Source organism: Myotis lucifugus, unplaced genomic scaffold (assembly GCF_000147115.1).
Source record: "Myotis lucifugus unplaced genomic scaffold, Myoluc2.0 scaffold_270, whole genome shotgun sequence".
Lineage (NCBI taxonomy): Eukaryota > Metazoa > Chordata > Mammalia > Chiroptera > Vespertilionidae > Myotis > Myotis lucifugus.
Genome location: NW_005871318.1, coordinates 1,292,348 through 1,307,868, shown reverse-complemented (window position 1 = coordinate 1,307,868; position 15,521 = coordinate 1,292,348). Strand labels below are relative to the sequence as shown.

Here is a 15,521-nt window from a genome sequence, read left to right as displayed (position 1 = left end):
CTAAGCAATGGGACCTAGTACACATTCTTTCAACTATCATCTGGAATAGTCTTCATGTTTCTGAGAATTCTCAGAGTGGCTTAACTACCCTGCCCTCCTTTTTTAGAGTGCAGTGATATTTAGAGTTTAAAATATTACCAGTATTCCTACTCCCAAACACTATTTTCCCTGTGTTTTGTGTCTATTTAAAGACCACACGCCTGTATAAACCTGGAGACACTTGAGTTTTTATTCAAATACTCTAGGTACCAGCTTGCATTCAGATCAGTTGTTGAGAAAACAAAGACAAGTTTCCGGAGAGAAAACAACACAAATTTATCAATAAGAATCTATTTGTTCTTTAGAATTTGGAAAAAATTGTACTGTGGTATTGTGAATATATATACATATATACATATACACACACACACCCCAAATTGTCTCAATCACACCCTCTCCTTATTCCCGTTCACTTTGCTGAATAATTTGGCCCATAGTAGATATAGTGGTGTGGTTATCTTAACCTTATTTTTGAAAATTAAACAGTTTCTGCATTAAGTAAAAGTCATGTATTTTGGAGTTTAATATTTTAAATGTATGTGATTCATAAACCTTTTTTTGTTATTAAAAATCAAATACATTTATGGCAGTGGTCGGCAAACAGCGGCTCGCGAGCCACATGTGGCTCTTTGGCCCCTTGAATGTGGCTCTTCCACAAAATACCGACTTCTGCTCATGGGCCACGAAGTTTCAAACGCACTGTATATGTGAGCCTGAATGTGGTATTTTGTGGGAGCCACACTCAAGGGGCCAAAGAGCCGCATGTGGCTCGAGAGCAGCAGTTGACCACTGATTTATGGTATTTTAAGTACATCCTTATTTTTCTATTTTTTATGACATTCTCTGGAATACATTTTCTTGCTTTCAAAACTTTAGAGTCTCTAAGTGCATGCTTGTTATACACGTAAGGGAATAAAGAGATAGTTCAAGACAGAAAAAGAATAAAACAAAAACTCATCTCATAACTTTAGAAAATAATAACTTATGTTTTGAGTTACATCATTAGACAATGCCAGAATTAAGATAATAGATGATCCTTGGTCAGGTGACCCAGTTGCATGGAGTGTCATCCCATACACAGAAAAGGTGGTGGGCTTGATTTTTGGTCACGGCATATACCTAGGTTTTGGGTTCCATCCAGGTATGGGAGGCAACCAATTGATATTTCTCTCACATCAACGTTTCTCTCTTTCTCCCTTTCTTTCTCTCTAAAATCAATAAAAATACCCTCAGGTGAGGATTAAAAAAAAGATAATAAATAAATTCTCCCTGCACTGTATACTTTCAAGGAACAGAATACAGACACACTCTCACTCAAGACAGAGCAGAATAAAACTCCTAAGTGACAAGTTACTGGTGGACAGCATCCACGTTGGTTTTATTTCTCTGTCTGTCAGGAAAGTGCCGAGAATGAGGTCTGGACAGTCCAGTGGCAAGGCAGTGTGTCGGTGCACCACCTGGCTCAGGGGCAGCCCTGGCACCGTGGGGCCCTCTCGGGCCACTAGCCCAGCTCTGCCTGCCTTGCTGAGGGGCAGACCTCCTCACCGGGAGACAGATACCCCCCAGGAATAATGGTGCTAGGTCTACACCTTCGAAAGTCTCAGCGTCTGTGCTTCCATGTCTGATCTGGGAAATGGTATCATTTCAGTTTTATTATGGGGGACCTCCAGGAGGACACAAGGAAAGGCGCATTCAGCAACTTCTCTAGAAATGTTCAAAATACCAATTATTGAGCAGAAAATAATATATACTGCTTTTGAAATAAAGACCAAAACTTTTAAAGAAGTGAAGCCAAAGTAGTCAACCTGTTAGGATTTTGTCAATTTGGCTGGCCCAGGTAGCAGGCCCTCACCCACAGCCCCTCCCACCCACAACCTCTCCCAATACCCCAACAGCCCCTCCCAATACCCCAACAGCCCCCTCCGCACCTTTAGAGCCTCATAGCTGGATCCAGAAACTTAGCATTCCTGCCAATAACCAATTCCATGCTGCAGGACCTAGGAGCTTGTGTGGCTCTGGCTGTCTGTCTCCTTATCTTTTGAGATCAGACTTTGAAGAGCTGTGGTGCTTTAAAATAATGTTAGTTTTTTTTCCCCAAGGTACTGCCCAAGGCATATTTGAAATAGTTCCGGTCATTACTGACATTTAAAATGCTCACCTTTTCATCTCAAATTTGGGTTTTCCTCTGTGCTGACACTAACATCCGTGTCTTCAGAGTGAACAAGCTGAGAAAGATCTGTATAAAGTTTGAATTCATGAAATAACGGCTCAGGTTCTCCCTTACATGTATGTGGGAAGACCTTCATCCTTACCTTAAGAGCTCAAAGCAAGATGCATGAGTAAAATATATTTCAAGTTCTCAATATATGTGGCTCTTTCTCCTGCACTTTCCTTATAACAAAGGGCTAACTGGAAGTCATTACATTTAACATAAAATTTCACTAGACTGAAAAGAATGCTTTAATATCCAAGTCCTCATTTTATAAAAATAATGTTCAATAGAGTTGATCTTTCAGAATAAATGCCAACCTAAACTCTATGCAGCAAAAGGCAATCTAACAATTAAGGATTATATGTGACTGGAATTATGAAATGTTACCAAGAGTACTAAATTGTTGGTGTCTGATGTATGTTTTCATATTTTTATATTTCATACTCTAGCCAGGGTTAAGGATATTTCTTCTTGTTCTTAGCTTCATTTATGACTTTATGATGCCAAAAATAAACATAAGCATTACTAAGAGCTTTATAAAAATTGTAAAAATCAACGCTGACTCACCACCTTCCATTCTTGATGGTTCTGGTGAATTTCCTTCTGGACGGGATGCAGGGTTTCTGGTGAGCGAGCAGCCTGTTCTCTTGGGTAAAGGTCCTGGCCTCCTACAAGCTCAGCCTGATCCTGAAGGAAAGGCCTCTGTACACGGTAGTGATGCTTCTGAAATGACTTGCTTTAGATTTTATTAAATGCAAATCCTTGGTGTCTGTTTCTCTGCAATTTGCATCCCCACTGTAGATTATATTTGAAGGTACTTTTTTCCTCCCTAAGAGGATTTTTATTCAGTAACAATGAGTTTCCATTAGGAGCCCACGCTTTTAAAAGTTTATTATGTAAACAAGGAATCCATTATTTGTCTATGAATAGCAGTGGCATTTTCTATCCCTTTAATTTAGTTAGGTTTTACAAAAATAAAATGTATGAAAAGCCCATATTTCCCTGTTCAAAATGTAGGTATTGTGCCTGTAATACTTAGATTATGGGTACATGATTTTTAAAAGCTAGGTATCTTTCAGATATAGGCGGAATCCTAGGAAAAGGTTTTTGTTTGGGAATCAGAATAAAAATGAATGCCATTTTAATGTAATTGACTAGCTTTTTTATTATGTATAAACTATATAATAAATATTTATATATGCTCCAAAGCAGAGCCACTGATGGAGCTGGTTAGAAATACCTTTGCCTAGTCCCTATCCCGTTCTAATTCAGAATCCTTTGGGGGGAGGCCCAAGAGAGCTGTATTTTAAACCACACTTTCTGGTATTTTAAAAGAGGGTATTGTTTGATAAAAATTATGAACAATAAAATGGCAATAAATACATACCTATCAACAATTAAATTTAAAAAACAAAATAAACGAACAAGCAGAACAGAAACAGACTCGGTTATAGAGAACATTTTGACAGGTGCCAGATGGGAGGGGGTTGGGGCAGGAGAGAAAAAGGTGAAAAGATTAAGAAGTACAAATTGGTTGTTACAAAATAGTCACAGCACAGGGAATATAATCAATAATATTGTAATAACTATGTATGGTGTCAGATGGGTGTGATATTTTTTGGGTTGATCACTTAGTTAGTAAGTTATGTACTGTTCAGTCACGGGGATATACACCTGAAACTAATATAATAATGTATGTCAACTGTAATTGCAAAGTAAAAATGATTTGAAAATGGGAAAAAGGGGGTCTATATTGACGTACAGTCAGTGTTGTGAACTCTATAGCAAAATGAAAAGAAGTCACATTTTAGGTATTTTCTGACATTTTTCTCATTCATCTTTACCCACAATTACTGTTTAACCTAATTTTGGTTCTGTCTCCTGGTCCTAAAAAGAGTGAGTTCCCAGACCCCTTTCTAGTCTGACTGGATTTGTGTAACACTTGGCATTTCAGGGCTTCAGATGGGCATCATCTCCTGGTCCTCCAACCTGGCTCTGAATCACATGGCCCAACCGCGTTTCAGACCATGAAATCTAGAGAACCTTGTTTCTCAAAGTGCATTCCGGAGGTACCTAGAGGTCCCAGAGACTGATTCAGGAGATCTGCAAAGTCCAAACTAATTTCATAACAAATTAGTTTGCCTTTTACTCTTCCATCCTCTCAGGAATGTACAGAGGAGGTCTCTAGATGCTATCTGACTTGTGATTGACTAACAGATTGACTGGAGAAGCAGCGAATCCAGCTGTTTTCCACAAAGCCAAACATTCAGGAGATTCAAAAATTTGTAAAACAGTGCCAACCTTTTTCAGTAACTTTTTCAGTTTGAAAAGCACTGTTATTTTTTTATTATAAGATTATCTCTGTGGATATGTAAATGGTGCATTATTGTTATTTTAAATGACTAATAAATATTTTAAAATTTCTTAGTTTTAATTTCTAATGTAATAAGTGCATTTAAATTAATTAGTTATTTTAATTTATTCACACTTTAAAAAGTCATATTAAAACCAAGCTCTTTGGGGTCCTCAATAATTTATAAGAAAGTAAAGGGGTTCTGAGAGCAAGATGTTGGAGACCTGCTCCTCTGCTCATTGGGAAAGACATCTGCAGTTTTGATGAGTTTCTGGGGTGCTCTAATGCACAGGCAGATTTGAGAGCTTTGTGTAGGCACTTCTCTGACTGATAGAATACATCTCTTATAGTTGCTACATTTCTAAAGGAAATCCCTGCCCTTCCCACCCATGCGATTCTTTTTTAATTGAATTTATTGGGATGACATTGGTTAATAAAATCACATTGGTCTCCGGTGTACAATTCTGTAATACATTATCTGTATATTGTATTTTGTGTTTATTACACAAGTAAGTCTCCTTCCATTACCATTTACTCCCCTTATACCCTCTAGTCTCTTCCCCCATCCCCCTTTCCCTCTGGTAATCACCATACTGTTGGCTGTGTCTATATGTGCTGCTGTTTTTGCTTAATCCCTTCACCTTTTTTACACAGACCCCCTAACCTCTTCCCCTCTGATAGCTGTCAGTCTGTTCTCTGTATCTGTGAGTCTGTTTCTATTTTGTTTGCTAGTGTTTGTTCATTGGATTCCACATATAAGTGAAACATGGTATTTGTCTTTCTCCGACTGGCTTACTTCTCTTAGCACAACCATCTCCAGGTGCATCCATGCTGTCATAAAAGCTAAGATTTCCTTCTTTTTTATATCTGAGTAATATTCCATTGTGTGAAGGTACCACAGCTTTTTTACCCACTCATCTACTGATGGGCACTTGGGCTATTATAAATAATGCTGCAATGAACAAAGGGGGTAGATATTCTCTGGAATTAGTGGTTTGGGTTTCTTGTGACAAATTCCCAGAAATGGAATAACTGCCACCCATGTGATTATTAATAAATACTGAGGGTTGATGGCCCCTGCTCTGGCTCTACCTGAGAACTCAGTGGTTTTCCAAACTCACCACTAATGCTGCCTTCTCCACATAGTTTGCACCAGGGTAGATTCAATGGACCATTTCATGGTGTTTCTTACTTGAAATGACGCTGATTTCATGCTGCTTTCCATTCTGGTCAGTGGTTTGCATATCCGTCCACCATCCCCAACCAGATAGTCTCTTTCTTCTCTGTATTCCCACAGCACTTAACTGTGCTTATGGGGCTGTGCACATAGTGGGCCCCCAGTGGGTCCCCACGCTGAACCCTGCCATAGAACCCAGCAGAGGTAGCGGTCTCCGGGTATAAGCAGTACACGGCAGATAAAACAGAGCCGAGGGCATTCCACCAGTTTTCCTTGTAAAGAAATGTTATTAAGTACAACCCCTTTCTCTTTCCACAAACTGAATGCAACACTGAAGACTTTGTAACCATTGCCCTGTAGACCGTTCCTGTATCCCAAAGACTAATGATTTTCTAGAGGAAGTTTGATGCAGAAACGCCTAGCACCCCGCAGCAGCATTGCAGATGTTAAATGTCACCAGAAGAGCTGCAATGCATGGAAGCTGAGAAATTGATTTGCAAAAGATCCGTGTGCTTGTGCTGAAAACACCCTCCGTACACTTGCTTCATTTGCATAGAACTCCAGAATTGTTTACATAGAACTAAACACATTAAAAAAATCCCAGGAAAGGTTGTTTTCATAGACCAAGGAAACACGTTTTCTACAGATTTGAGTGGCTGGTGGTTGCTGGAAGGATGTGGGTTGGCGGTGGGTGTTGTCCGTTCGACTTCAGTAGCTGGTGGGTTCCGAAATAGGGCACCTGTGCAGTCAGGCAGGCTGTTGGGTCTCAGTGGGTATGGTGGTGGCCTGGGCAGCATGTTGAGGGGAAAACAAGGCAGGTTTGGGTAGAGTAAACACAAACCCACAGAGCACAGGCAGGATTAGTATTCATCTCCCTCCCCTTGTATCGGGAACAACCCTCAGATACTCCCAACCACAAAGTTTCTGTGTCGGCTTCCTCCTTCATGCCATGGCTGGGCACCTGCTGAGTGGGTTGGCAGCTCCTGACAGCTTGGCAGACATGGGGGAGAGGAGGGGAGGTTGTGGAGGGTAGTGTGAGGGACCCGGGAGCAGGCACCTCTGTTTCCCCCACCCTGCCTTTGTGGCGGGGCTTTCTGTTCCCGAGGCCTCTCTATGAGGGAGAGCTGAAGGGAGCAGTAAGCGGCTCCGTGGCTTGGGCGATGCTAGGCTCCATTCTCACAGTGCACAGGGGCTCAGGGACACCTTACTATAGGGAGGAGAGGAAGGGAGAGGATTCTAGTGCGAGGTAGGGGAGCAAAGTGCTAGTAGCACATGAGCTGCCTCTTACATCAGAAAAGGATGACATTGAGACAAACTTAGAAATAGATATTGGTTTCTGCTCTTGGTTTTTGACACAGAGCTCCTAAAACCCTTGTAATTTCCTAAGCGTTAGGAGTGCTAGAAGCATCTTCCCCCCCCCCCTATTATTTGGTCTTTGATTCCAGCTACTTCCATAGAGCTCCTCAATCCCTTGGTGATTGAGTGTCTTTGTTCTCATGAGGTAACACTTGGTGGCTCCTGGGTAGCTTTAGGATGGGGGCTGGTCAGCAGATTAGAGATTGGAACTTTTAGTCCTGCCTCCCATCTTCTGGGAGGGGAAAGGGACTGTAGAGTAAGTTAACAATTAATCATACTTGTAGGGTGAAGCTTCCATAAAAGTCCCTAACCTACAGTCTCCAGAGAGCTTAAAGGTTGGAGAATACACAGAGATGCAGACAGGGCATGGCAGCTCTGTATCCCCTGCCTTATGCATCTCATCCATTTGGCTAGTCCTGGTGGAATCCCTTAGGATAAATCAGTTAACAGCAAGTAAACTCTTTTCTGGGTTCTGTGAACAGTTCTAGCAAATTATTGAACCTGAGGAGGTTGTCATGGGGACTCCTGAGTTATAGCCGAGTGGTCAGAGTACATGGGACAACCTGGGACTTGTGATTGGCCTGTGAAGTGGGGAGGACGTCTTACGGGACTGAGCCCTTAATCTGTGGGGTCTGCACGAACTCTGGGTAGTTAGTGTCAGAACTGAGTTTGATTGCAGGACACACCGGCAGGTTCTGCCAAGAGTTGGAGAATTGCTTGGTGTGAGAAAACCCACACGCTCGGTGTCAGAAGTGTTGTGAGTAGAGAACTTTCTCACTTGTTTTCCTCTTAGGCATAAACAAGCACATGCCCAGTGGGCCCAGTGGAATTCTCACATGCAGAGGGAAGTTGGAAGTTTCTGTCCTCCCCACACCTGGAGAGGTGTGAAGATCAGTGTGGCTCAGGCACCCTTGAGGGAGTGGCATGTTTCCGGGTCTTTCCATCAACTTCATAGTTCATTGGGGGGTGTGTGTGGGGGAAATAGTCGTCCTGATGAAGACTGAGCAGGGAGGAGGGCCTTGACCACCGGAGTTGGCCATGCGAGGGTGAAGATGGCTCGAGAACAGAGCCAGAGGCTGCCCTGAGGCACCGTGAAGGGCAGGGAAGATGCCAGATGTGGCCACTTGAAACCAGCTGAATTGTCATTTGGAGGGGCCTGTCAGGCATTGATAGTAGGGCGTCCTGGCCACTTATGATTCTTCTACATGCAGCCAGTCTCATGGCCACAAGCTTTCCCTGGAATCCCAAAATAGTTGTTTTGCAAATACTCTGGCATTTTGACATGTGGACACTCAGGTGATGAATCAAATGTCAATAATACAGAGTTTCCACTGGAAAGAACATTGGAGATTAGGCAGTCTATATTCCTTAATTTGCATGGGAAAAATCATTATACTAGACCTAGATTCTAGATCACCACCCCTGGAAAAATTATTAAATACACCATGACTTTGTTTTTTTAAACTTTAAAAAAAATCCTCACTCACTCCAGGATATTTTTATTGATTTTAGAGAGAGAGGATGGGAGAGAGAGAAACATTGATGTGAGAGAGAAACATCGATCCACATGCTCCCCATCCGGGACTGAACCCTCAACCCTTTGGTGTGTGGGATGATGCTGCAACCAACTGAGCCACCTGGCCAGGCTCCACCATGATATTTTGTTTGGTATCACAGGCACAGATGATGGAGTTACAGATGAGAGGGGCCTGGAGGTCTGCCCCAGGGGGCTGCCTTTGGCAGGGCATGCTGGGGGTAGGCTGACCCCTAGGCCTGGGAGAGGATGAGTGAGATGGCCTAAGGAAGCCTTTGGGGGATTTTACTTGATTTCTCACACCCTTTGGTGACACCCACTGGCCCCTCCAGGAAGCAATGAGATTGCTCTTTGGGGAAGGGGAGGTAGATGGGTTTATTTGCTGAGCAGCAGTCCATAGGGCCTGAAGAGGGTCTTGGACCCTGAATTTTGCACTTAAAGATACAAGTCAGTTTCATAAGCCCATTCCCAGCATCCATTAGGAAAGAATTTAGGGATCAGGGAAATCGCTGAGTGAGCGGGTGTGGTGGTGCAGCTGGTGGATGCCCGTCCACCCCCACCTCTGACTCTCATGCCCTTTCTTTAGTGGAAGAGGCTCTGAGTCCCTTAACTATGGTGTGGGGAGGGGAGGAAGCACTGGTGGGAGGGATTAAATAAACCCTCTTCCTAACCAGAGTCCTTGATTAGCAAAATGCCAGGATTTAGGATCATAACGTTCCCATATCCTTAGGCATCCTGAATGTGACTGATGAAGGGGAGAGCTTGATGGTTCACATCAAGAGGTCGACAGTAGATTTGATCTGCCTAGGGGTTTCCTTCACCTTTATTAGGCACGAGGGGCAGGTAAGCCCACTCAGAGAGTCTCGCTTTCTGGCTGGAGCCGGGCCTGAAGTTGGCTGAAGCACACCTAGGGAGGACCGGAGGGGCCCTGATACAGCGCCCTGACAGACACTTACTGTCAGGTACAGCCTGGTTTGCGACGATGAGGATGCATTTATCTGGACAAGGTATTGTATCTTTCAAAGTTACAGCGCCAAGGATAGCAAAACACACCATGATTTTGTGTGTCATTGAGAAAGAAAGCAGAAGCTGCCATTTACATGGTCGGTGACAACAGTCCTGGTGTAGGAACTGGTCACAGAACCTTTTGGTTTGACATTTCTGTCTTCCATTTTGAGGGATGTGATGATTTTTCCTGCTTTTAGTCACATTGTTTGGCATGTAAATATATTTATTAAAAATATGTTTTTGCAATGCATTCCCCCTTCCCCCCAAATGTAACACATCTCTGTGGACTTGAAGTATCTACTTAGTTTTTGCTTTGTAAGAAAATATGGAGTTGGGGGCATTTCTCCAAAAATGAATTTTGCTTTACTAATATCCAATTCATGTCCCACTGCCATTTCTATGCTTTTTGTGGACATGACAGTGTGACCCTCAGGGTATGAACCTCAAGGCCATCACAGTGTCCTCTACTTGAAGACACTTTGAATGACATTTAGATCCAAAATACGTGGTACCAACAAGGTGGGTACATGGCTGAGGTGGCCCCCTGTCTGCGTCTGCGTGGGACAGTCCCACATTTGTCATGGCATCCCGTCTGGCTGGTGTCCCCTTTCACTCTCCAAAGAGTCTTGGTTTGGAGGATTAAATTCCGTGATCGCCTTACACTAGCCTCAACTGAGGTGGCAGCATGAGCAGCTATGACCAAGTTGCCTGTCAGGCAGTGACAACCAGCTGTTACTCCTGCTTGGATGCAGGGACCATGCAGTTTCAGAGATGCTGAGACGTGAAAACATGGGTGTCTCAGAATCCATGAAATAAGAAAGAGCTCATCGGTTTTGTGTGGCCGAGTATTCATTTTTCCAAGCTGCCAACCTTTTCCTCGAGGAAGGAATACACATTCATTCTCATTCAGTTCTTCAAATGGATCCCTACTGTGTGCGAGGCAACTACAAGTCCATTCTCTTAGGGGGCTCGTGGCTCAGTGGGGAAGGCGGGAGTAAGTGAATGATCGGCATGTGTGGCTCAGCAGCAGCACCATTTTTTGAGAGCTGAACCGTGCCCGCTCTGAGTTGTGTGGTATTTCTCCGTTCACTTCCGACATGCAAACAGGTGTCAGATCTCATCTGCGTTGTCCCCATGGTGGGCTTCCCTCCCGGCTCCTTTCTCTGACTTGTAACCTGGTTGCAGACAGTGTTGTCTCCTCCCGACTGAGTGGTAGTTTCCTTTTAGCTCCTTCATCTCCAACCTCCCCCTTTAGCCTACCTCTCTCAACAAATTCAGAGCTCAGACCATTCACTCTTCAACTTGAAACCCCAAAAGATCCCCCATTCCCCTCCCCCGCCACCTGAAGGCTTGGTTACACATTCATCCTCTACAATGAGACTCTTCCCTCCCTCTCCCGACCCCCAGCCTTGTTCTGCTAATACACTATGTGCTTATGCTCACTGCTCCCTAACTTTCTACATTTTATTGTTTCTAAGCTTTGGTTCATACTGTTTTCTCCACTGGTAACATTTTATCCTCTTCTTTATCTACTAAAATTTTATTTATCCTTCAAATTCCATCTCACATACAACTTCCTCTGTGAAGGCTCTGCTGTTGCCCTTGAATTGAAGGTGATGCCTCCCTCTTTTCACCCCTACAGACCTTCTGTTGAGCTTGTTTTTCTTCTCTCTCTCGACATACTTATTCATGTACTTGTTTGTCTTCCCATTCCATCAGGACTCCGAGGAGGCGGAGACTGTATCTCTCGTGAAATGTGACCCAGCCGCTTTTAAATAGTAAGTGCTCAAATATCCACTGAACATAGGAGAGTTCTCTAAAGCACATTGAGGAGATAAAATAGAAGAGACCTTGAATGACTCCGCCCAGCAAACAGCTTGTAACTTTTCTGAACTGTCACATGAGCAAGAAGGAAACTTTATTTTTGAGCCACTGTAATTCAAGGTCTCTTGGTTACCGCAGGTTAGCTTTTCAAGCAAACACAACGGGGAAAACACATAAGTAGGGGATGCCATGCACAGCTACAGAGGAAGGCTCATTCATTTACTGACCGCAGGGATGCCAATCAGCTCTGTCTGACAAGTAGATGAAGACCTAGGAGTGACCCCTCCACCCTGAATGGTGCTGGGAGCCAGCTCCTCCGTGGCCCGAGCCTTTGAAGGAAGGAGAGACCGTGGTGTGGCAGCTGTGGCAGGGGCCTGACATGCAGTGGAGAGGCCCCTGACGTGATGACCCTGACCAGTGAGGCCATCTGACCACTGGGAGTCTAAGCACTGAGCTCAGCTCAGAACAATAGGTGAAGAAGCCGCACTTCACCAAGGACAGAACCAACCCTGAAAAGGGGAAATAAAGGTGAGCCAGACTAGACGAGAGAGAACAGAGCCAGGGAGACTGGAGCTTTAAGGACCTGAGCGTGGAGACTACTTACGAAGGTGAAAGAGTGGACTGAAATCCAGTCCAGATGGATCTGAGTACAAGAATTCTTGAGGCTAAAACAGGAGCAATGTTGGCCTTGGCTGGGTAGTCAGCTGGTTAGAGCACTGTCTGGATATTCCAAGGTTCCAGGTTCGATCCTCAGAGGGCACATAAGTGGAATAACAAATAGGTGAAACAAAAAAATGAATGTTTCTCTCTTTCTCTCAAATCAATACGTCTATAATAATAAAAGTGTAACATGGTAATTAGACCGGACAGCCGAACGACCTTTCAGACATCCTTCCAGACAACCTTCTGGACAAAGCCGGGGTTGCGAGAGCTGAGCCCCTTGCACAAATTTTGTGCATCGGGCCTCTAGTAAAATAATAAAATAAAATAGGAGCAATACCATTCTTTGCCTTGGTCTGAATGCTCTGTTTTACAGGAGCGAGAATGCTTGCAGAGTGGATGTAATAAAGACAAAGGACAGAAAGGGACACCTGGAGGCACATTCTTAGGAAAAATCTTGGTTTCTTTAGGGTCAAGGGTCTATCACTACATCTGGCTGCTTCCCAAATCTACTTTCGTCTGTTTACCCGTCTCCTGTCTGATCCCTTCCATGCCTGGCGTGTCTCCATCTCCTCTAGAGGTGAGACGGGGAAGCCCAGACAGCTGCCCTGTTTCCTGGGGCTGGCTCCTACCACGAACCCTCTCTCCAGCCACCCTGACCTGACTTGACCAGTTTACAGCCTCAGGTGCACCAGAACCAGAGCACAAAACATTGCTCAGAATTCCGGCAGCTGGACTTACATCCCATGCCTTCAAGCTGCACCTCCTAGCTGTCCCCTTTCTCGTAACTCTCCGCTGTCACATGCCTGACCTAGGTCAGAGTTCTGTTAAGGGACTTGACCTTACCTGCCCATCCCTCCTCCACAGAATTGTGTCATACTTCAGTCTCAGGTCAGCTGCCTTGCTCTGAATCAGGTCCCCTCCGGCCGCTTCTTACCACGTGCCAAGTATGGGGCAGGGATAACCATCACTGATAACTCCTGAAGCCAGTGCCTGCTACAGCCCTCCTCTTGATGACTCTGAGATTTTTGTACACGCTCCTTGGAAACTGTTCTATTTTCTCTTTGTTTTTCTAATCCTTCATTATCACCAGTAACTCCTGTGAGTTATTCCCGATGTTGAGTAAGGTGCCCAGATATCCAGTATGGTTTTCAGTTCTGGGAAAAGATTTAGGAGACACAATTTTTCAGTCTATTGGAGAGAAAGTGACAGGGGTCTGGAGTTGAGGTCTCCTGGATTCTAACTCTTGCTTTGTTCCTGATAACCTTGAACAAGCCTGCATAAATAAAGACGTATTTTCATGTGCTGCTAGAGGCTACAGGGAGATAGAGAAAGGCTTGGGGTGCGGGTAACGTTTGCTTTCTGTTTTCTCTTCCTGCCTTGGACAGATCTGTTTCCCTCCTTGCCTCTGATTCTCCCTCCCGGGACGTCGTTTGGGAGTATTTTCCGTTTCAGCCACTAGGTGGCGCCTCAAGCGTATCAGGGCTCGCTCTAACAGCTGGGTTAAGGACAAGGATTTTGGGGGGAACTGCAGTGATATGGAAGGAACGGACTCCTTTCTTCCTGAAAATCCTGGGAGTCAATCAGTTCTTTCCATGGTTGCCTGCGAAGCAGGTCATTTCCTAACTTCCCTGCCTATTCCTCTGCCTCTTCCCGCTGCCCTTTGCTGCTAATTGGAGGAGGTTAACCACATTCCAAGGTTTTCTCTATTGGCCTGGAGCCTCTAGCCACACATTCTTTGGGGAATCCTGGGGTGGGAACTCCACTCTCGTTCATGTGAGGCAGCAAAGCCAAGTGGTTACGTGCACAGGCTCTGGGTCTATTGGTTTGAACCTGGTTCCACTTTAAAAACTATGTAAACTTAGATAAGACACATGACTCAGTTTCCTCATTTGTAAAATGGGCATAACCAAAGAGACCTGCCGCAGGATTGTTACCCTGTGGTAGCATAGCTATTATCTATTAAGCCTGTTCAGGTTACATACTAGATCAAGCCAAGAAAATTTTAGTCCTTGGTAGGATCAATCTGCCATCTCACCGGCCCTGGTGAAAAAAATATCAGTTTACATCTTTTCTACTCTTTTCTCTTGGTATTCCATGCCTCCTGCTCCCAAGGAGGGCTCTACCTCTAACCACAAAGCTGGGAGAAGACTGTTGGCCTGCTCTTCTGATCTTGAACTTCTTCCAGTTGACCATATCCTTAGACACAGAGCCTCCAGACCATACACCAGTGTTTCAGCTCCAGGCTGGCTGCTTCCCTTTGTTCCTGCCTGCCCTGCCCCTCCCCTTCCCTGCCCCCATCAGCCTTCTATGGGCATTTCTTCCCTTTGTACCCATCATCTTTGGGGCATTATTTTTTCTTTCCATGTCTGGGGACTTTGCTAGATATAACACTTTTGAAATCGGTTTGATTTAAAAGATTTAATCAGTGGCTCTTATGGCCAGACACTGCGGCGGCATGTTTTGTATCTGCTGGGCATGGTGACTCCAGTGTGTGCCTTCAGTTCCAGCAGCTGGGGTAGGAACCAGCTCTCTCCTCATAGACAGAAGGGACTGTGAAGGTATCAAGTCACTGAGTAAGTATGGGGGTGCATAACTGAGAAGGGTCCCCTGGATACACTAATCCTCCGTTCTCTATGTCAAGTTGTAAAATAAAATTCACATCTACTCAGGGGTCTACCCGAAAATCACAGAGGGAATAACCTGGACTCTGTTGCCCACGACTCTCTTTACTGCTTAGCTTTCTCTCCATTGTCTGTGTTTTATGTACTTCAGTTTTGCCCTCCAGTCAGTAGCTTTTGGACTGACTTTTGGGGTTAAGTGGGGAACGAGGGGAAATAGATGGAATCCCCTGGGCTCCGGTGTCAGGAGGCACCGGAGGGTCCTGCAGCCTCGAGGGTCTGGTCCCTGAGGAAAGCAGCTGCTGGGTTTCCTAGGCTGGAGAATGGTCCTCCCTTCCTGACCCGCTCATGAGAGACTTGGTTTTTGGATAGGAGAGGATTTCTGTGCCTACGCAAAAAGACATGCAGTCTCACTCACCTGTGACAGACAGATCTGTGCCTTGGATTCTGTGGTGAAAACATTGCCTCTCTTGTTTTATACAGTAAAGCGTGTGCATTTTTCTGTTGACGCCTGCTAAAGGATGTGGAGTGATCTCAAATCGGGCTCTAGGGCCCACGGCTGAAACAACCGGCAGGAATTACCCGTCTTTGTGTCAAGAGCCACCAACTCATGGAGGCCCCTGGAAGTCACCTTATTCAGGTACTTACTTGCCCCACCCCCCACCCCCCTGTGTCTACAGAAAAACTACAGAGGGAGTGAAGGAGGGGTGGGGGAAACCCCTGGGTGTGCAGTATTT

General features: G+C 44.7%; 1 protein-coding gene across 1 annotated transcript in view; it reads right to left on the bottom strand.

Annotated features, from left to right (window-relative positions):
- Positions 1-15,521, bottom strand: part of CUNH11orf53 (chromosome unknown C11orf53 homolog) — a 165,208-nt gene that overhangs the window by 33,674 nt on the left and 116,013 nt on the right. The window lies entirely within an intron of this gene.